At 39.6% G+C, this 22,296-nt stretch overlaps 1 long non-coding RNA gene across 1 annotated transcript; it reads left to right on the top strand.

Annotated features, from left to right (window-relative positions):
- The first annotated feature begins 110 nt into the window (after nucleotides 1–110).
- Nucleotides 111–7,851, top strand: LOC111273829 (uncharacterized). Its single transcript, XR_002688058.2, has 3 exons — nucleotides 111–2,500; nucleotides 4,440–4,533; nucleotides 6,961–7,851. It is a non-coding gene; the product is annotated as an uncharacterized LOC111273829 (long non-coding RNA).
- The last annotated feature ends 14,445 nt before the right edge of the window (nucleotides 7,852–22,296 follow it).

Genomic DNA, 22,296 nt, shown 5'->3' with positions numbered 1-22,296 from the left:
TTCGAATACTCAATACATTTATGCTCCTAATGCTCACATGACGCAGCCTTGTTTGGATAAACTCAAGGGTTAGCTCTTGCCAGCGATAAGGCCTTTCTACATGTGGAAAACATAATCAACTGTTACGCGGAGCGGAATGGCGTAGTCGGAAACGCGCTCCGTATGCTACGTTATGCTTACCGTGTGGGTGCAATTCGCGTTGAGAACTAACGCAAGCCGCTGTGTTTTTTCTACTACCTGACAGAGTTAATGACAATAATCGTGTGTAAGAAGTACCGACTTTCTTGCATGACAGTTGCGGCGACCGAAATCATAACTTTATGGCGAAAATTGCAGCGCCAGTGTGATTATTGCGGAAACAACGCGTCTGAAATGTCTTTTTGCTTGTATGGGGCACAGGCATAATGGATCCATATGTCACTGATGTAACAGATCGTATAGCTAACAACTGGCTAAAAAACGTGCCGGATAGTAGTTCATAACAGAGGTGAGGCTACGCAGCATGAGCCTACTATTCGCGAGTTTCGGCGGAGGACTGAAGTGGGCCTTTTCCTGGATTGATTCTCGTAGTAATGCTTTACAGTTCAAATCGAAGGCGATTAGAGTTCCTCCTTCCCTTAAGCAAAGTCTGACATTAACCTGGGAACATGGGTATCGCACCTTTCTAGAAGTGTGTCTAAAACATTTACTTAGTCATTATAGAAAAAGTAAATATCCTGTATTTCGGAGGCTGAATTATCGGAAAAAATCGGAGGCAGCGCTTGATCGTTTTTTTTTTTCTATCGCTATAGTCCCTACTGTAACAGTAAGAAGTAGCGCCAAAACAGTGTATTACGGTAACTTGAAATAATGATTTTTGACGTTTGAAAGGTAGCAGTGCTACCCACCTTTTGTCTTGTTTGCCGTTTCATCTAGATATCTTGCGATTCGTCTTTTAAAAGAAACGAAACGGAGATTTAGCTCTAAGGGAAGCAGGAACAAAGTTCAGAAGCGTATTTAAGGCCCAAAAATTCAGTGGCAGAAAACATTCTCCAGCCTCCCCTTCATAGCATCCCTGGTGTATTGCAGACGACCTGTTAGCCAACTTGGCGGATCAGGTCGCTGAACGGAGCTTAAATTGGTTTACATTTACAGATATAACCTACATGTTCGAAAGCAGTTTAAATCATATTGCTTTTCCCAAAAAAAAACTGAGAGCTTACTTATCGACGTTTCTTTTATTATTAGGGATTACTTTTTCACTTTATATTTATTCGTTCTACTGACATGAATAGGGTTGTAATAGTAAGAATCAATTAGCAAAGGTACACCTAAACCTTAAGCTAATTAGAAATAGGTATTCTATTGTAACTTCGTATAGGTACTTCAGAAAAAACTTTCATCTAACAAATTGCAGTAACCAGTCATCGTAGCGTAACACATATTTTTATAGTGAACGCGATTTGGAGGCATTCACGTCCCTACAGGCAATATTGATTGAATCAGTATTGTACCAGTAATACGGAATCAATTTAAAATATTGAGTTGTAGTGGCCGTTTTTTTAGTTAGTAGGTTCTAAAGTCACATATTTTGGGTAATATGAATCTAAGTTCCGTGCGTGCCTATTCGGTGGATTTGACGCTAGTTTCTGATTTTCTATAATTATTTCTCTCTTTATTAAATGCTACTGGAAGAAGAGTAAGCGATGAGATTTCAGCCTTCTGCGCAGTAGGACATTTTTTAGATGTTTTCTAATCGGCATACTTTTTTGGGAGTGTGTACCAATGCACACTCGGTATCAAACTAAAAAGGAATGAAATATTCGACGATGGTATACGTTCGGTTTATGATTATTGCCGATCAAGCCGTTTGTTCACAGCTGCTGTAATACTGTTACGGCTACCGGATGATGAACTCGTGAATCTGTTCATTGGGTTACTTTCAGCAGAACGACCCAGTTTTTTACCTCCTGATATTACATGCTATCGCACAGTTTAAAGGTCAAACAAAGAAGGGAAAAGGACAAACCATTTCTAGTCCCTTTTCAAACGTACCTGTCCGTAGCCAACATAAGTTTAATTTTGAGAGTAACTTCCTGTCTTATCATTTGCCTGGATTTCCATCATCTTGAAATTGTCTGGCGAGCCATCCGTTCCGGACATACGCGCCGATCAAAGACGTATTACTGAATATCTCTTCAACAAATGCCCGATTCGAGTGGTACGACGGTAAAATAATGGTCCATACGGCGAATTGAGTGACACGAGGTAAGTTCGCCGCGCTTCCCGGATGTGCTCTGTTTTCTGATACGTTTTTCTAGGAGACCGGAAAATTTTAGCACCAGCTAAGACGTCAGTCACGTTCCTAATATTCTCGGAACTGTGAATGAGCCGCAGTTTCGATTAGAGCCACAATGATGACTATACGATTCGTTTTGAGCTCGCTTTTTCAAAGGCTTCCAATATTCGTCGCGGGACATAGCAATGGCTTGGGTTCCGACTGCAGGATCACGTAATTCAGGTAAACTGAGTAAACAGCGGAATTTCAACTGTACATATTATTGAATTTATTTTAGAAACTTTTTTTTCCTCTTTGTTTATCGTCTGAAACGAGGCTGATGATTGTACGCTGTGCTCTGATATAGCTGATCAATTGGCGATAGGACACTTGATCATGGTTTCAGAGACATATCAAAATCTTTCAGCCTTATTCTCTTTCTTTCAGTCGTTGCGTAAAATACAACTAAGAATTAACTGTTAAGTAACTGGCAAGGACTCACAGGAATCTATGCCAAGTGTACGCCTGCGGTGGGCATGTGAAGTTTAAATGGAGCTGTATTTATAAAATTCTGGGTTTTGTAGAAACAATCAGGAGGATCCGATTAGTGATTCACTGCTAGGAACTCGACAAACCCTCGAGAATCCGAAAATTACAGTAAGCAACATCGTTTTCGCAGGACGTAAACAAAATATTTGAAGGAACAACGAACTCTTTCATTATTCAACGAACACAATTGCGGAGCAGGCGTATTGCTTGGGTAAGACATTGAGCACGAATTTGGCCTCGCCGCTGTTTGGTACCAGCCCTGCAACTACCGGCCAACTCAGTTTCGTTGTTTAAGTTTGAGTGCTAAACGAGACTATCATCAAAATTGCGATCAAGTCCCAGAGGCTTTTTGTTGATCGCTGCTTTAATGAAGCACACGCAGTTGATATAATTTATGATGTCGCCCAAAACATTTGTAGTACCAACCACGGGTCAATCGAATTGTTAGTTGACCTCTGCTGATTCGGAAGTCTGGACGTCGTTGTCGTGATTGACTAAGGTCATGCCTGAGACTATTTCAGTTCGGAACTTTGTGGTTCTGAATCATTAATTTCGATGTATAAGTTTTTATGGGATGTCGAGAAAAATAGTCAACCCAGAAGGAAAAACATATTTCCTGAATAGAAGCAAAAAAAATATGAAGAACTTTATCTACATAAAGTTTAGCTCCTCCTGAAAAAAAAGAAAATCTTTTTCCATTTTTTCTATGCATCAAAAGAAAAATGGAAGAAATGATTTCTTTTTGAGACCACCAAAATTGAGTTTGTTTACATAGTGTTGTGTACTCTTAGGGCCAAACTCCCCGTATAGCGTATTTTTTTTATTGATGCCGACCCAGTTTCACCCCATCAGGTGTATTTAAAGCATGCGGACAGTAAATGAGAAACGTCGACAGACATGTGAATTGATCAACAACGAGTATGATGAGAGAAGACCCTGACGTGTAGATGCATACATATACACTAACAGAATCTGATTGAATGAAATACTGACACAGTTCATGATGATGATATCGAGTTTGCCCTGTATTGGGGCCAAATATCTCCACCTCAGAGGTACAACAATTTTGAATTAACTCAACTATCGTTGAATGAAAACAATTGTTTTATATTATAGCTAACAGTAGGATTTCACGCCTGTCTAGTTGTATGAAGATCCTCAAAATAAAGCTTTTTAAAATGTGCTATCGTCGATTGAGTGCCGAAAGTTAATTAGCTTAGTTTCCTGAAACTGTATAATTATTAAGCTGTTACAAGTAAATCTGGCTAAACTACACGCTGTCAGGCTAAATTTTGCCGGTATATACTAGGGTGATTTTGCCCCAGGAGAAATGCTTTTGTAAAAAAAATGAAGTATCCTTTAACCCTGTGCTCACTGGTCATGTTCGATACTAGGGCCATCTACTCCCATAAGATATTCGTCGAATATGAAACAATAAACGCAGCCTATTGTTCCTCAGCAGACTCATGGGCCATTTGCAGGGCAACTGAAAGCATGCAGTTCGGTTACATGATGACAATGCCAGACCCTAATTTATTTCCCAGTGCTAGTTATTTCGATGCTCCAGTTATCTTTTGGATTGAGTAAAAGAGTATCCAACGTGGCTTTTAACCCACTTATTTTTCCAATCTAGGTTTGTGTAATCACGGAGCTTCCCATGCCCTAAAAAGGCAACTAGTAGACGAGCGTTGCCCACCATCGACAAATTACATATGGAAATGCGAGTGGTAAGTATATGACCGTCTAGAGGACGCGAAAGCATTGAAACAAGTTGTAAAAAATAAAGAAAATACCTATAACACATAATAAATAAATCGTCGTTCTAGAGCTCGAATAGCAAAGTCTGCCGGGATCGCTCATAGCTGCCTAGTACATCGCTCATATGATGTAGTTTAATTTCCTAGTATATCATATTATTTCTGTTATGATACATGATGCTGGAAGTATCTTCATAATTAAAGGTACCGCGATTATAAGAATCAAATATTTCATTATTACAATATTTTGTTCAAAACCAATTATCTCTGACGAAAAAGACCGATGAAACCCTCAACCGCCATTGAAGGCTACTGCGGCCGGCAACTTTTTATCCAACGAGGTTGCTCTTAACGTGAAACATTTACCAAGAGCGCTCTTCACACGAAGCCTCAATATGACCCAGAGTTATCGTGTTAGGTACGATTTATAATCAAGTAAATTTTAATAAAACGATGGCTATTTTAAGCTTCTTAGCTATATACTAAAGCCCGTTATGTACTACAGTCGATTAGCGTTATTACTGAACTTTCAACTTGTTCCACATCAGTCCCGATTTATTGTTACCGCTTACATTAAAGCGAGAAAATATGTCGGACACAGTTCTCTGAAAGGCTTCTCGATATATTTGAGCGTTATGTTATACTGTTAGGTTGGCAGTCAAATAAATTCAGGTGGTCACAAGCAAATAGCCTAGCGGACGCTGGCAGAAAGGCCCAGGACACGCTACTGATTTTTTGAGATGGTTGCCCAATTAACTGGCAAAGCCAGATCAATGCTGAAACAGAGACTACTGTTTCGTATAGACTTACATATGCTGGGAATGAGGAAAGATTGACGATGTGCGTGATAAACAAACAAGCTTTAGCTATAGATGTGTGGTCAAGGGCCAAGAAGGAGGACACGTGGAATCGGCGGAGAGGAAGGAAAAGCCCTACCTTTATTTTATTAGCCATTTTATAGCAGCGAAATAGATCCAGGCCATCCGGCGCTTCAAGGAGCCAATATTAAGGAGCAGATAGGGAACGGATAGGGCTCGGATAACCACTTCCGTATGAACTATTTTATTCAGTACTTTGAGCACCGTATGATTCACACGTCGGAACAAAACATAAGCTTTTTTTAATAGGTCAATGCATTGAGCGTAACATATTAATGGGACAGGGCAATTGATAAAAAGAAAGATGAAAGTTGCTAAGAAATACCGAAGCACAAGCTGTGATTGTATATCGACAGCCTTCACACATTCATGTTCGAAGTTTCGTTTACAGCCTTACTTTTCGTGATGGATAAGAGGGAAAAATAGCACATAATCTATTGGGATGTCATGATAGCTCAGAGCAGTGATTTTACTGGTAGGTCACTTGCCATTAGCTTAAAGTGCTGCGCGAATTTTGGTCAGCCGTGATTGTCTGTAACCTCATCCGACGGAGGCCTGATCAAAAGAGTGTTAGTGATATTTGTTTTCTTTTTTTCGTATTTTGACAAACACACATGATCGAATTCGAATAAATGCAAAAGACGCATATCGAATCCACATAAATACGGTTGGCTAAACAAAAATCAAAAGTCGGGATAAACAAACGGTTGGTACCCGTACTCCCACCTTTGTCCTGAGTGTTCGTATTTGATTGATGAATGCCTATATTACTATTAGAGTGTATACGCAAGGAGCCCTTAAAGGAGCCGCATCAGAGAAAACCATTACTGATAGTCTGCTTGGGACTATCTTCTCTGCCTTCTGTCCCAGACATTTTCGCTCGATCTCCATCTGTTCGCCGGTTCCTGGCGAGGTACCTGTCTTTAACTGTGTGACACTTGTTGTTTGGAGATTGTTACTAATGGCGCTGCTGGTCTTATTGTGAAATCTGGAAAAGGTTCAGTTATCCTAGAAAGCACTCGTCTTAGCCGGATCTTCTACTCGGAAAGTTTGTCATTTGCCATCACTATTAGGGAAAGGATCTCCTTGTCGCGTCGATCACCGTCGAGTCGAACGCGACAAGAGAATACAGTAAACTTAGGACGCCATTTCTAACGGACGTATTTTTGTGGATCTCGTTCTTCACCTACTATGTTTCGCAGGCAGCAAAGCATTCCGCTTTTAGGCGACATGTGAAAATGAGTTTTTCAATAATAAACACAAAACAACTTTGGAGTACTAAGGCTTCCCTCTCGGAGAGAAAGGCCTAAGATGAATCAGCTGTTACTTTTCTTGGAAGACGACAATCGGTGCTGCAATAGAGTACCACTAAATATTTGACACGAGCCCGAGGTGATATGCTAAATATATATATCTAAAAAAGTACATACGTTGTGTCGAGCCCAGCAGATCGTACAGTGTCCTATAATATACTATTATAAGGTTTTCTTGTTCATGTTATTTATATGTCTGTTCACAGATTAATGCCGGATAGATTTAGACGCTATATCAATGGCAGGAAGAACCAACATTTTTCTGAAGATGAAGTTTAACGAGTACCATTTCCAAGCTAATACTTCTGATGGGAACCTAAGTGAGTTTTATAGTGGATTTTGACGATATAGTCTTAATATTTTTGAATTGTCAATTTCATTTTAAAAGAAGTAATCTCAAAACGTGTCTTTGTAGTGATTTTTTAAACACTTGTTGTGTACAGATAATTAATTACGTTGCAAAAGCTTCTTTAGTTATCTCTGTGTGTGAAATGTTCTTCCGTCGTTTCCATATAATTAAGGATAAATGTGTTGAATGAATTTATTTATTTACTCATATTCTCCTGTACCTTATGGTTTTTCTCGGACCTCAATCAATTTGATCAAGCCTAGTTTCAGATCCCAGACATTGTACAGTCGCAGTAAACATCTTTTTGTCAGTGTATTCTTTACTAAAGCCTATTATACTTCTATCGTTCCATTGTGTCAATGCCTCAAGTAACTACTCCGTAGCTCTATGACTTGCCTATAATAACAATAATAATGGAAATACTACGTTTATAATATGCCCGATATGTTCTATTCGAAGCGAACGATGAATGAATAGGCAGAAAGCTAGAAGGTTCATCAAAGTATTGCCCTCTGTTTTATATAACCATCAATGACGCAATGATTTTTTAGAGTTTATATTAAAACGACATTGGCTTTTTTTTTTTAAGAACGGTAGAAACATTTCTATGATGTGGCTCTGAACTTTTCGGAATAGACTATGAAACCTTCTGCTTGTAAGAGGTCGACTGTACATATATATATATCCGAGAAGGGTCTGTTGTTGTATTGAAGTGAGTATCGAATAAAGTATGGAAGCACCATTTTAACTGAAGTTGGTTGAACGTACCGATAGATGCTCAGCTGCTAAGCTATATCTATATGGGAAGGGAAAGAACTTACTTTTGAGCAGCTAAACGGTAGAGGTTCTTCATTTGCATCTATACACTGATGTTGGTTAATTGTTCGTCTAAAAGGAAGGGTCATCTTTCAATTGAATTCCTTGTAATAGAAGTGTAAGAAGATATTCAGTCGCTAAACTCAAGGTATATTAACTCAGAAGCGATAATAAGTGGGGTAAAAAAAGTTGCCTTGTTTTGTATTTTTGGGTATTCGAAATTCTATGATCTTTTGACCATCTAATAACGTCGCCACACACTGCAGGAAAAATACGACTAAATAAACAAATTCGGAATTTTATTGCAATAAAATGAATAAAATTTTTTCGTCTGTCCGAGGCTGTCTTATATAACAAGGTTAACACTTCTCTACTGTGAAAAGGAACGAACAGAATGCATGTTAAGCTTATCTTACTAAGCTTTTTCCTTTGTTGCTTACTGACCTTTTGAGCCTAAGCGACGCCCTAAACGAAATGCGCAAATTAGTAAATGTTGTAAGGCTGCCGCATACGTTCTCTCTCGCTTTCTAATGCTGACGCGAACAGGCCATGAGATGAAGCTCAAGGGTGTTGTTTGGTGGAGCGAAATATATTTTTCGGACCATCTTGGCCTGCAGTATAAGTTGGCTCTTGGCATGAAATAAATAAAATGTAAGCGGGACACTTTGCCACTTGAAGCTTTTGTAAATAACCTGTCACTCGTATTGAGAAGTCGAACTCGAAATAAATAAAGGATTGTATTATACTGCTAAATATTAGTGAATTATGGCTTTTATTTTTCTAGTTCAGCTTTACAGAAATTTGAACTTTTTTTTCCTCAGCCCACATATTGTCAGTTATATCTGAGGCAATCTACCATCATGCTGTATATAAATTAATGGTTCTAAAGGTTATGTTTTTCATTCGATGGCACGGCAACGCAGTATAGTGAAAGGCCTAATTCGAAATTATTCTGTTACCGGCGTTTCGATAAAGTGTAACGTGAAGACATCCTCTAAACTAAAATTTTGTAAATTCTTTTTGGCAGCTTAATCCAGTACGGTCCTAGAAAGTTGGCATAATTTATAAAATCGACGTTTCTTATTTTAAGATGAAAAAAATTAACCAGAATACGTGCGGACTGAAATTGTAGCTAATAGCCAACTGTGTAACGAAAAAATTCGAGGTCAGAATATACTAGAATTGGATAAGTTTAAAAAAAGCGAGCACCGACGGGCGTATTGAGATTTTACTGTTTTATGTAAAATATTTTTATTTCATGCGATGTTTTTGTGAGTTAGTCGATCTGGATTTGCGAGTATGGAAGGCAAGGTCAATATATTTTCTGGGGCTAGGTTGGCGTGAAGCCTAAGTTTAGCAGCAAATAAAGAAACGATCGTCTTCGGTTTACAGTGTGTTTTACTTTATTAAATAATCCCCCGATATCAAGCGTTTCACTCGATAAGCATCGCTTGCCGCATCCTTTCTCAACTGAGTGGTCAGCCGTCTGAAGGATCCGACAAAAAGCCAAGGGACTGTGGATGCTCATTAATGTACTCCTACGAACAGGCTGCATTCGTACTATATTTAACCCATAACTTGTTCATAGGTACAGTTGAGGTCTTCCCTGGCGTGGTCGGGCGTTAATTTGAAAAGAACGGGTTCCATATCCTCTGCACTACGGCATTCGGAGGAAAGCGACGCTAGCTAGGGCAAGAGTGCCTCTCCGAACGTCAACTATGACTTCGTGTACTTGCCCCGAGACATACTAAAGGGTCAAGAGGGTCAATACAGTCACTGGATCTATTAGCAAAGTGACGTTAGAGAGTTATATTCAGCGTGGCGATATGCTTCTACTTAATAGCTTTGTTTTATTAAAATGCTTTTCTATAAATGAATAAATAGCGCTAAAAGGTCAACTCGCACTCGTACTTGATAATAATATTGATAGCGAAAACGTACGCGCAACCAACCTGCAAATCGAAAAAACGGCTATAAACATTGACGTTGCGTGTACAAAACAGCTTCAGGTTATACTTCCCTCTGCGAAGTGAAACGCCTATGAAAAAATCATACCTGCAATACCTGTATAGAGAAGCTTTGTTGCAAGTGGCTTAGTACTATTTACTTTAAACACGAATCTGTATTCATACTCTAACTGTATATGAATTTAGATTCATATTATAGTTAGTTATTATGTGGTATGTCGGGGATACGTACTGCATCAATACGCAAAAATACATTTAAACATAGTAAATAAACACTAGGTTCCGAGTCTGTGATTGATACTGAGCAAGCTATTTTGCCATCTTTGATGAGGGTCGATCAAATACAACTGCATATAGACTATTTATGTATTATGAAAGTTCTCATATCAGTCACTAACGGACCAGATCAGTAACCACACAATTGACATTGTATCAGGAGCCAGTATGATTAACAACTATTTGAAGACACAAACGTAATCACAACAACGTTTGTCAATACGCTTTGTAATAGGGCACATCCGAACCTCCCTTCCTATTTCTTCAAATAACCCGTCTCGTCTTATACAGTAGCGTCGACTCGGGCTTTATAACCTGAGTAGTACCATTGATTGGTACCATTTTGCGAGCGTACTTCATCGATATTCTTTCCTTACTGGTCTCATTCAGTGCCCAACCGAATATTCATGCTAAACCCATCGTCGCAATTATAATAATATTGTAAACATTCATACGCGTACGAAGCACTTAATTGGTAAGTATAGCGTAAAGGGGCAATGCTATGAAAAATGAATTTCTTTTGAACGGAACCCATTTATTCGTTCGTCTTTTCCTAGTTGAGAACTTAGCTGCAATATAGGTTAAAGCCTATAGAACACACTCAGAAACTAATGTCGGAACGGTATTAACCAGCCGTTTAGGCCCTTAGGGTCTATTTGGGTATTTCTTAGGCTTTCGGAAGGTCGACAGAGTCTGCTGGAACCACATCAGTAACAATACTCTATTTGTAGGTATGTAGGGGCGCTTCGCAGGCAGCGTAAAGCGGATGTAAGCGGGAGACATATTTTGTTTTGTCATGAGTATTAGGGAATAATGATGTAGGGACGCATATTTTTTTCTCTAGGGTTTTTTTATGCTAATATTACTAATCGGTCAAGGTTGGATATTTAGGCCCAGTTCGGTAAACATTGCTTTCTAAATTTCTGTAACAGCAGCATCCATTGAAACGAACGAACTCCCTGTGCACACGAAAGAACACGATATTTATCTTTTCCTTAATAAACATCCACAAGTATCTACATATATCCCTAAAATTGAATGTACGCGGAAACGAATAATTGCCACGATATCTGCAAGTTCTCTCAACATGTACGTATCTCTGTCGGCGGGTTTACGCTATCCAGTGGGGTATTGCCGTTGAGCCCCTGCGCTGCATTGGTGTAGTTAAGGTTTGTATGATCCAAGCATCCGTTCCTTTCCGTCATCGTGATCGTATATGTATACAATAGGTTTCTGCGGGAGTCGTCAGCACCCTTGTTGCAAATAGATTGCCTTAAATTAGGTTAGGCTGGTGTATCTTGCCTGATTCAAAGGTGGCGGTATGGGGAAGCATGTCTGCACGGGCCTTTATAGTAAGTAGCCCATGAACAATTTATACAAACATAGGTTTTTTTAAAACTCGGTTTTTTTAGATGTCGGATAATTAAGCAAGTTACTAGCAAGGAAATAATTAAGCAAGGAAGTCGGTGCTTCAACATACTTCTGCATAATTTGAATCATGATGGGGACTAGAATTCAAATAAGTCGACAATTCAAAATCGTACGTGAGCGGAACCTTGTTTCCTATTTTCTGGCCAAAGTCAGTCGCCCTATCCGTCTTGTCGTTGTGTCGACATTATCGGTGCAACGCGTCGTGTTGTCTTAGCAAATTACGTCGTTTCATGAACGGTACCTTCCAGAGCGTACAATCGGACCTCGTTATTTTTTAAATTTAAAAGAAGTGTCGATCATGAAAGATTTTCGCAGCATATATGTATGGCACTTAACGGCGTAAAAAACCACGGAATGCCAAACAAGTGCAATTTTGAGTCTTAAATCCTTTGTCCACACGAAACACTTTTGCACACATTAGGATTAAAATATTTACATACGACAAGAAATACACTAAATCCAAACAGTCCTTAAATATCATTCATAAGCCTGACTAGGCAACCTAGCGCATCCTAATACATCAGTAATTATCTAGTACTATACTGTCGTGAAACGATACAAACAGTAAACGCAGTCAGATTTGCCGTCCGTAGTATTGAACCTAAGTACGTTTAATACTGTGCTCCCCTAGTCAACTCGTTTTTTGAGAGGAAACAGAGGCGAACAGCCATTGTCTCTTCTATCAAAAACCGCACCACTTTGCAGCAGAGCGTTAGCCATCCTATATACATAGGTGAATACTATTTAATGTAATCGGAGTTTTCAGGCGTCGTATCCAATCATTTTTAAAGTTCTTCTCATTGCCATATACACCCTTACGAATTTCATTTGCCAGTGATCGGGTAGTGTTTAGAAAATATAATTGATGTAAAAGAACTTTAACTCAATCTATTGGAGGGCGGCTTTAACGATCACGCATAAATCGACGTCATATTTCAGCTACTTATACATCTTTGCCCTATAGTCGTCTTATTTCTATCTCTGTGAGTAAAAACCTTCCAGTCCCAGGAAACGCAAATCGTGATCTTCTTAAAAGCGAGATTCAGCTTAGCTCTGGTCTTGTGCGACCTCTTAAAGCTACCCACTTCCTTCTGTGCCTCATATAGACCTGGCAATACCGCCTCTCGATATCGTTAGTAACATTGTATTGAAACCTGTTATTGTGTCCACGTGATACTGAACAAACCCGTGTTCCTCATTTAGTTTATGAAGCACTCAATTTATGAGTGATCACATAAAACTACTAATAGACAGATTACTGCAGTTAATCTTTTTTAATATTTTTGGGCTGTCTGCTGGACATCTTTTTACAAGGCCGCCTTCAGACAGCCCTTATCGACCTCAATGGCAGACCGAAACAAGGTGCATGCTTCTAATGCCTTCCAGGATGCCATTATTGGGCTTCGCAATCTATATTAACCAGTCCTCCCAGGTATGGCACGAACATCTCAGGCAGTTTCGACAACTTTTTGACTTCGGAAAGGGCGAAATAGAAAAAAAATACCAAAAATCCGTATCATTTAGTAAGCGTATTTCTTTTTGGGGCCTAAATTCCAGGTACGATTCCTTCGATTGCACAGTGGCTAAACTACGCTTATGGCTTGGGGTAAAAGAGAAAGAAAACGCTTTCAAACTATGTATAGAATCAATCGGAAGGGAATATTCGAATAAATAACTTCCGTTGATCGCACAGATTGTATAGTACTTGCAGTATGTTTCGACCTTTAATTTAATTCAGCCCAAATCTCCGTTACTATTGTTACTACTTATGTGGGATTTATTAGTACTAACATCTATCTCTCAATACAATTAATGTAGATGGTTACTTATTTAACATGCAGAAAAAAGAATGAAATTAGCAAGTAACGTTTTACAGTAATTATCTTAAGCCTCGACACGATCCGACTACGTTTGTGCCTGAAATCTCCTGCTCACGTATGAAGAATCGTATGGCACTTCATGCAAACTCTGCGCACGCTTTTTAAACCCATAACCTCGTATAATATCAAGCAACTGATGAATCTTTTATTATCACTAATTTGTGTTAAGACAAATCCTGACGAGGTAGGAATATAGTGAGAGTAATGAAAAGGTTCGGAAGCATGTTTACGCTTCCAAGAAAGGGTAGGCTACGATTCTGCAGTGATTCAATCCGATAATTTTGAAAAATTTGTTCTCCGAACGTCGCCTCTGTCTTTATGTTTGCCGAACGTTACAGATGTAACATGTTATCTTTGTCGTTTGCGAACATCGCCCACGAGAGAAAATAACTTAGACGATCATTTCAGTTACTATTCACTGCATTTATGAGCAATACTTCGTTAAAAAGGGTTTGACTTCCTTGTACACTGAAATGTCCCTAAGAGTGACTTAAATAAGTGCCACTGGCCACACATAAGGCGCTGTTCGGCTCGGTAATGTCCACACTAACTTACCTGTCTTCGTATTGACCCATACTTACTTACTATTCGCTTCCAACTCGCCTAAACTATATGTCTAGATAGCATCATTATGCGGTCGTCTTTGTCTACTACAAAGGGCAACATGGCGCCGACTTACTATTTGTGCTATTTTCGGGTCGACAAAACATGGCTTTCCAATAATCTTTGACGTTCTTCAGTTTCAATTAAGCTATATCATTGGTTTCCTTGATTCCATTGATTGACAACGTTGCAGTGGTCGGAAGAAGCGCCATTGTCGCATATATTTATTTATTGTTACTGTATTTAAGTGTCAGCCCTGTTTGTTTAATAGCCTTTCTAGCAAAATTGACGCCAATGGTTGCAGCAGCTGTATGGGTCTCTTTGTCTGTCTGTCGATGTACAGAACAAATGATCGGCAAAAACGAAGCAACAGCCAGTTGCCTCGAATAAAATAGAGTTCCGTAGCAATTGAAGGAAAAAATGAAGCTTAATATTTGATAGCCTATAGCATTGTTCATTGCATATTGACTTTTTACTATTATGGTTACGTTCTAAATGAAGTGTTGATTTCGCCAGAAAGCCGGTGAAATTTCTCTCATCGGCCGATTCTTTTTACGTCAATTAGCGGAAAGCAGAAATTACAGGAGCATTTTGTTTTCCAAATAAACTACAGTTGAATCACTAGTTAACTTAGCGCCATCATTGTTTCGCGGAATCCAATGCTGTTTGTTTAACAGAAACAAAAAAACTACCGGTACCTACCAATGGGGTTACTTGCGGGCATACACTTCAGGACACAACAGAACAGTTCGAACTGATGTCCGAGCGATTACAAGCGACTTATAGGACGCTGTTTTCTAACTGGAAGGAGCTGCGTTAGGACAACAAACTATTGATTCAAGCCAATTCGCGTTGTTTTTTGCGAAACAAATTCTCCTTCGAACGGCGTATCACAAATTCAAATTGGCTTTAGTTTGCTCAGAAAAGAGTGCGAAGGCAACGTATCTGTTTTGAGTTTCACAGTCCGCACCGCCGTTTAGCAATGCGTCGGATGGCTAGCTCTTAGAAAAAAAGTACGCCCTATTTTGAACCTAGAATGTGTTTTTTAGTTTTGGAAACAAACTCGCTACCGCTGCAGCATTTCAAAAGAAGTCTAATCTGTCCTGTTAAGCTGTCTGCTGATAAAGTACAAAGATATGAGGCGGAAAAAAAATGGGGTTGCGTGAGTAACTATTTTACAGCAACACTTGCGGAAAGTTTTGTACCTAACTACGCTAATTAAGAACATACTCAGCTAGAAATAGCGATATGTTCTATTTAACTATCGCGCACCGACTGCTGACTCTTCCAGCCAAACACAATACAACGTTACAAGCACATTAAATTGGCTTTGAAAACAAGATTATTGGTGTGGAACTAGGTTAGAACATGTAGCTTGCATCGAACGCCGTATCGCAAGTATCAACGTCATGTCGGACGGACCAAAATTATAGAGCAGAAAAGGTATCATAGGAAAAGATTATTCACACAGTGCTTTATGGCACGATCAATCGTATACATAAGTTTATAGCACCATTCTCGAAAAACGTAAAAAGCCTATGTATACTCCGCAAATTTTCTTCATCCGTTAGGGGATAGCGATACCAACGGTCATATATGTTTAACATAACCGTCATGAATTGCGATTACATCTTCCATTTAGAGTATAACCTACTCATCAGTAATTTTAATATCGTCGTGTTTTAATCAACGACGAGCGGTATTGGTAGCTAGAAACTCAAAAATTCGTTGCATACAAAAAATTACAGAATCAAATTTTGGGCTGCTAACGGAGCAAAGGTCCTAAAATCCAAGATCTTCCAATGAATACAGAAGATGCAGGTTAGCGCGGAAAACTGTTGCAGCCTATCTGGATCATCCTACTGGCAACTGATATCCTGCTTTTCAAAACGGCCGTTAATTGCCATATGAAGAATCCAGGCGTGTCAGAACGGTGCTTTGAGTCAATTAGATGAGTTTTGGGTTTTTAGGATCGGAACCCTACTGAGGATCTACAGGCTTGCCTCTTGGAAGTCTTTCTTAGGCTTTTCAAAAGCTGCATGAAAATCGACAGTAACGTAGATCGTCGATTTCTGCCAACAATTAAGGGTTCTAATCCCAGTGTGAATTCGTCCCATTCGAACTCATTGAATAATAGCTAATCTTAACTCGAATCTCAAAAACGACAAACAGTTTTTTTTTGCCGTGACAAATCGGTCATTTTTAGTAAAGTACACAACTTTTGTTTTTTTGTCCAGTATTAAAAACAGCATCCGAGCGTCCATAAGTCCAAATTTAAATACGCCATTCTGTGTTCAGCGAATCTAAATACTTAGACAAAATCGAAATGAGCAACCAAAATGATTGTTGGAATGGGCTTAGCTGATTGTAAGAAGTATAGTGTGAAGCATGGGGCTTTGCATAGTCGTTCCTTCAGTAGTATGGAGGTCGTATTGCCATATACCCTAGAAAGGAACGAAGTCAAACCTTTATAGCTGGTCGTTCATTTATAAATGTCTGGAACATATGCCCTAAAACAAAGTACAATTCTCTTTCGTTCCGTACACAACAAGCATGTCCGTTCGTAATACTATTGTAATTCTTAATAAATGAAGATCATAAATACAACTTCGTGCAATTCATACTGTCTCCGAAGATCACATAGTTTCAACGTAATACCAGTGCAGAAAACGTCTCCGTTCACTTGCGCCACAACATTAGTGATACCGAAAAGTGTCGCTAGTCTTAATTAAGGGTAACAGCGTAGAATTGGATCAAGAACAGTCAATTGTCCACGTGCTACTCCCATTTTAGCACCCTACCGTTCATTACGGAATTACTCGAGAACGCAGAAGCGTTGCTGTTGCTGCTATACGAATTATGCAACACTGCTTAGATCTGCTTTCCTGCCCTTTTGCTCCAGCGCATATAAACAGTGGAAAGTCCAGGAATAGCAGACGCTCCTACCTTTCACCATACTTGCAACTCCCGCAGAAGCGTCTCTGGGGTCGCGCTGCTCGAACGAAAAAAATAAGTGACAGTAATTGATTGTCGTTTATTAGAGAATGACAAAACGATCCTGAAAGCGTCCATCTGAAGTTTCCCTACACGCTTGCACAGTAGCGAGCGTCGGTATTGCCTAAGCCTAAAAATTAACTCGACACGAGCGCCTAATAAATACCCATATATAGGCGTGGCAAGTCATCTCAGATCAATCAGATTGTTAACCAATGAAATAACAGCTGAGGGGTCTCTCCTCGAATTTATATATATATATATATATATGTATATATGTACACAGAGGACATAATATAACAGACAAGAAGTAGTAGCAGCGAATACACACCGAATTTGTCTTCTACGATTGAACAGGGACCGATAGTCGTTCTGGCAGTTCGAACTCTAATATACGTGGCCGAACAGCATAGAGACGTTGTTTCGATTCAAGGGAAAAACTTCTTCGAGTACATATAGTCGGTAACTTCGTTGAAGGAAATAAAGCCTCCTCACCACACTCATTTCGCATAGCGAAATAGCCCGAATCTTCACCAACTGATCTTCTCGTAGAAGCTGTCATCTATGTTTTCCTAAGACACTGCCTTTCAGTGTCTCAGAAGAGATCGGAACGTTAATGTTAGATGAGGTAATCAATGCCGTATAGGGTGGCAATTTCTCAGTAAGGCACGAAGCAAGCAAGCAATGACCAACTATCAAGCGAAGCCAAACGTAAGATACAAGTGGTGCCCGTAGGAAGATATGAAGTAATAATGCGACGGCAATGGAGATGCCCCGTGCCAAGTATTTCCAAAGCCACTTAAGCAGCTTCTGGAATCTTTCGTGTGAAGACAATATATCCGGAAACAAATCGGGTCGATGCTGAGAATGTCCGGTGGACATTCTGCCCGATGTCAGAGGAACCAAATAGAGAAAAGTTTTGAGTGCATGTTGTATACTGCTTGAGTTTACGAGTTGCGTATATATTGTTATATTTTGCAACCGAACCCAGAAAACTGCATCAGTTTCAGAAACGTAAGTCAGATATGGATCGTACGAAATGATATCTCAATATATTTTCAAATCTACAAAACCCAGTTGGTACTGATAGGTTAACTGGCGTGCAGTTTGCAAGCTTGTGGCTTACCATTTTCGTAGCACAGACCCGTTGCCCAAGAAACACTCTGTGAAAGACTTCGTAGCCATTACTCGTTTTGGCTCCCCGTAGCCATTACTTGTTTTGGTTCCCCGTAGCCATTACTTGTTTTGGCTCCCGTTCACTGTTTCGTTTCGTAATGGTAGATGTTATGTTTTGTTCGATATTTGCCCGTTACCGCCATGTGCGCTTCTTTTAGACTATGTAGTTTTATCGTGTTCCTTTTGGGTAGTCTACGGCAGCTTTCAGAAAGCCGTTGGTTTCTTGCCCTCGCCGCTCGTAGGACGATAACACGGCGAGCAACGTAACAAGCCTACTGAAAGCTAGCTTTATACAAAAGCCAAGTCTGCATGGCTCCTATTGAAGTGTTAACACTCTTACCAGTTTAGTAGAAAAAGAAAACTAGAATTACTAGATTAGAAACCGTTTTAAACATCCAAGTTACATTACGTTTGATTAGATAAGCTAGGTCGCATGCTTCAGTTCAAAAGAGAGAATGCTTTTTGCTCTACAGAAACAAGCTTCCTGCAACATCGGTCTTTCACTTAAATACTAATGGAGAATAAACAAATTTATGCAACTTTAAGCACAGAAGTGGGCAGTCTCATTTCATCATCATGGTTTCTGTTCGATTTTGACTATTCTTTCCCGAAGCATATAGTTCGTCTTGTTTTTTTTTTCGTTAGCAGACGGTGCAGTAAGTTCTGTTTTACATACTGTTCGCCAGAAACATCAGATAAAACTTCGTTTTAGTCGTGAAACGCTCACTCCCGTCTTCAAGGTTTCAACGAATAGCAGAGTTTGTCTTTAAAGCTGGTGCATCTCCTTATTTCACACACGATTTCTGCTGCTACTGAACTTACCTATGCCCAAAGGCAGAATATCGCTTTAGCACCCTCATAGTGATGCAATTAGCATCACTATGAGGGTGCTAAAAGGCCTCTTTCGAGCCAGGCAACAAACCGGATGAGGCATACCTAGCCGTATGTAAGTAAGTAGTGGGCTTGGTTAGTCAACAAAAGGCAAGTATGAGTATGGACGCCACGACAATGGACCCGCATTCGAGCGCCAAACAGTAATAAAGTAAACCATAAATAAAAGTGGCCATTCGTAAGCCGACCGAATACAAATCCCAGTCTCGTAGATTTCACGCGTGTAATTGATGGTACGCATACGGACTTACCTTGATTCAACGAAGCAACGACCCTTACAATCCACGTGTATTACATTTTTTATTTGACAAATCTTTTCCAGAATCGAATATTACTAAAACTCCCTCTACTATCCGTCCGTCACTATGTGCTTTGCAACTCTCAAAAACTTGTCCTATAGGCCGACAACAGGTCGTCCACGCCCCGCGTTGTTGTACAGGTAACCGGTAGGGCTGCATCCTTATGTGATCCTCTTAACGTTCAAATAATATCTGAAGGAAAAACGCACCCACACAACAACACACTTTGGGAAGCACACCTATAAAGGTAGGACACGTCTCCACAGGGAAACAGGAGAGGACATCGCCGTCTTCAGTGATCTAGAACAGGAACTTTCGCATACATTAGTGGGCATGTGGATAGAGCTACCCGCTTTTTTAATTAGTGGTCAACTTTGAGGCATCGTTATGCGAATCACAGTAGCTTGGAAGGCTTACCGTCGTCGATATTTCTGACCGAGTTACTTCAGTACTTTGAGATTGTCGTAGAGTTTAGTATTGTTTGGTATGCACACTGGTCGATTAAGCTAAGGATTCAGTTACCTGCTTCTAATGCTCAACCATATTTCGCATAGCACTCTGAGCAGTATTCATGCTTATGTGATGACCTGCTTATAACTGATAAGGTAATACTTGTCATCTGTATGAAAGCATGGACATGAACCACTCACTTTTTATCAGATGTTCCTTATAGTTACATTAGAAGCGATGCCTATTTCTAGGTAAAATGACCGCGTCCCTAACGGCCCTAATAGCAAGTAAATGATGCTAGTAGTGCACGACTCGAGTCGAAAGCGAAAAAAAACTCTTGACAAAATTTCTATTGTGTTTCAAATTATCCTGAATTCTGCTATCTTAATAAAGGTTCTTTAAGAGAGAAACATGTCGATATCGCGAGTAATACAAGGTCAACAAGATCCAAGTACAAATAGCGCACTCCCTGCCGCTTACAGAAATTTTCTACGTCTGGACTTGGAAGAAAGGCAATATCGGCGCGATGATGCCGTACGACCCAACCTCTGCTCTGATAAAATTGGTTATTCAGTTTAAAATAAACGAGTTTAATGTGAGATAGCTTCCCTTTGAAAAAATCATTGCTTCTAGTGATATTGATGCTGCCGTTAGTTGGTTACGTATTGGTAAGCCGTGACGACAACCTTTGGACGCACGCAAAACAATTACCTTTCCCCTTTACTAGCTAGAACAAATATACGTTTGTTCTTGCAGTAATTCGTCTAACTAGCTAAACGACAGATATTGTCTGAATAAGACTGCACAGTGGATCTAGAAGTAGGGCTCTAGAAGAAGATTCGTAATATGTAAAGAAAACTGTTAAGGCTCCGAAACCAGAGATTACCAGTAACTTCTAAGCAATACAGATATAATTATGAAGACAGATAGCGGCTACTTAAATGCGTTCCAGCAAATAAATTTGCCGGTGCAGACAGTTTATAATTGTCACGGTGTCATTTTTTCATTCATTTTGTTATTAATCCGATAAAAACAAGTCCTTGAAATCACCTGTTTTCAGATATAGCATCAAAGGCCCAACGATCGAACGGCATGGTAACCATACAATCAACTGTTAACCTTAATAATACCTTATCCTCCTTAACTTTTTATTTCTCCTTTCCTTCTTATATTCTAGATTGGCGGCAGTCACTGTTGTCAACGCTTAGATTGAATAAGCGTGGCAGCAATTAGTTACGGTCACCATGACAACGTACCCATAGAGATACATTTTAGCTATTCAGTCCATGCCGCTTGACAGTAACGGTGTCATAATCTTCGTTTTCTGCCTGGAGACGAATTGCGGTCATGGATTTTCAAAGTACCTAACATATCGTAATGTCTACCAGTTAACAAATAAACTGCGCAAAGGTAACGCTTTTTGCTAGATTTCATTTTTAAAGACTTTTTTGGCTGGAGCAACCTAATTCACCTAGACCTCATGATCTCAAAGAATGGGAACAAATGATTTCCCAAGAAGTCAATTAAACCTTACCTAGGAACATTGGCTTGTTTTTTTGCTGCGTTTGAGGACGCCGAAAGGGAACCGAAAGATATGATCACATTTAGGTCTGCCAATGGAGGATTAACAATGGTTAAGTGTTAAATGCGGACCAATTCCTTCCAATGTTACAAACTTCTTTGATTACCTTAAATCTGGTACCAGTTCTCATGCGGTTTCCGACGAGCCCAAAGAAGATTTCCGTGAGGGGAAACAAAAGATCCAAAGTGGGAACTAAATTAACAAGACTCAAAGACGAAGAAAATTTAGCAAAAAGCCGTATTTGAAAGAATGTATTAGAGAGGTATGTATTGCTGATTCGATCGTTAGGTGAGCTGCAACATTACGGATTTTCTTTGTTTTTAAAATTTCGGATCTATGTTCATCTACGATTTTTGGTTTCAATATAATTCAAAAATGATTCCAATAATTTTATTTATAGCTCTTTAGGTAATCTTCGTGTACGTTTGTAACTATTGCATGGTTTGTACAATGGTGTAGCTTAAATAAGTGTTATTTTGCAAAATAGTCTTTTCTTCAATGTGTAATGTCATGTTGTTATGTGTGGACAAGCCGGCCTAGATCCTTCTACAAACGTCAGGGAAGTCAATATTGTATACATATACTTGACATTTCTCGCCTTCGTCAACAAACAGGAATGAACACCGTTAATGCAGACAGGTTTTATTGTGGGACGTTCGTCATACATCTCAGATACTGAACGGGGCTTACCGGCTAGCTAATAGCATAAAGCGAAAAGGTAACCCTAATTATGTATGCACGTCTCGGACGTTCCTAAAGCAGTCTAAATCACTGGCATCAACGACAAAGTCACGGGAGGCAACGCAGTTCGTTGCGCCGGTAGCGGTA

The sequence above is a fragment of the Varroa jacobsoni genome, unplaced genomic scaffold (assembly GCF_002532875.2).
Source record: "Varroa jacobsoni isolate VJ856 unplaced genomic scaffold, vjacob_1.0 scaffold_231, whole genome shotgun sequence".
NCBI classification, from domain to species: Eukaryota; Metazoa; Arthropoda; class Arachnida; order Mesostigmata; family Varroidae; genus Varroa; species Varroa jacobsoni.
The sequence above is the reverse complement of the archived record's forward strand: the minus strand, read 5'-3'. Positions and strand labels throughout refer to the sequence as shown.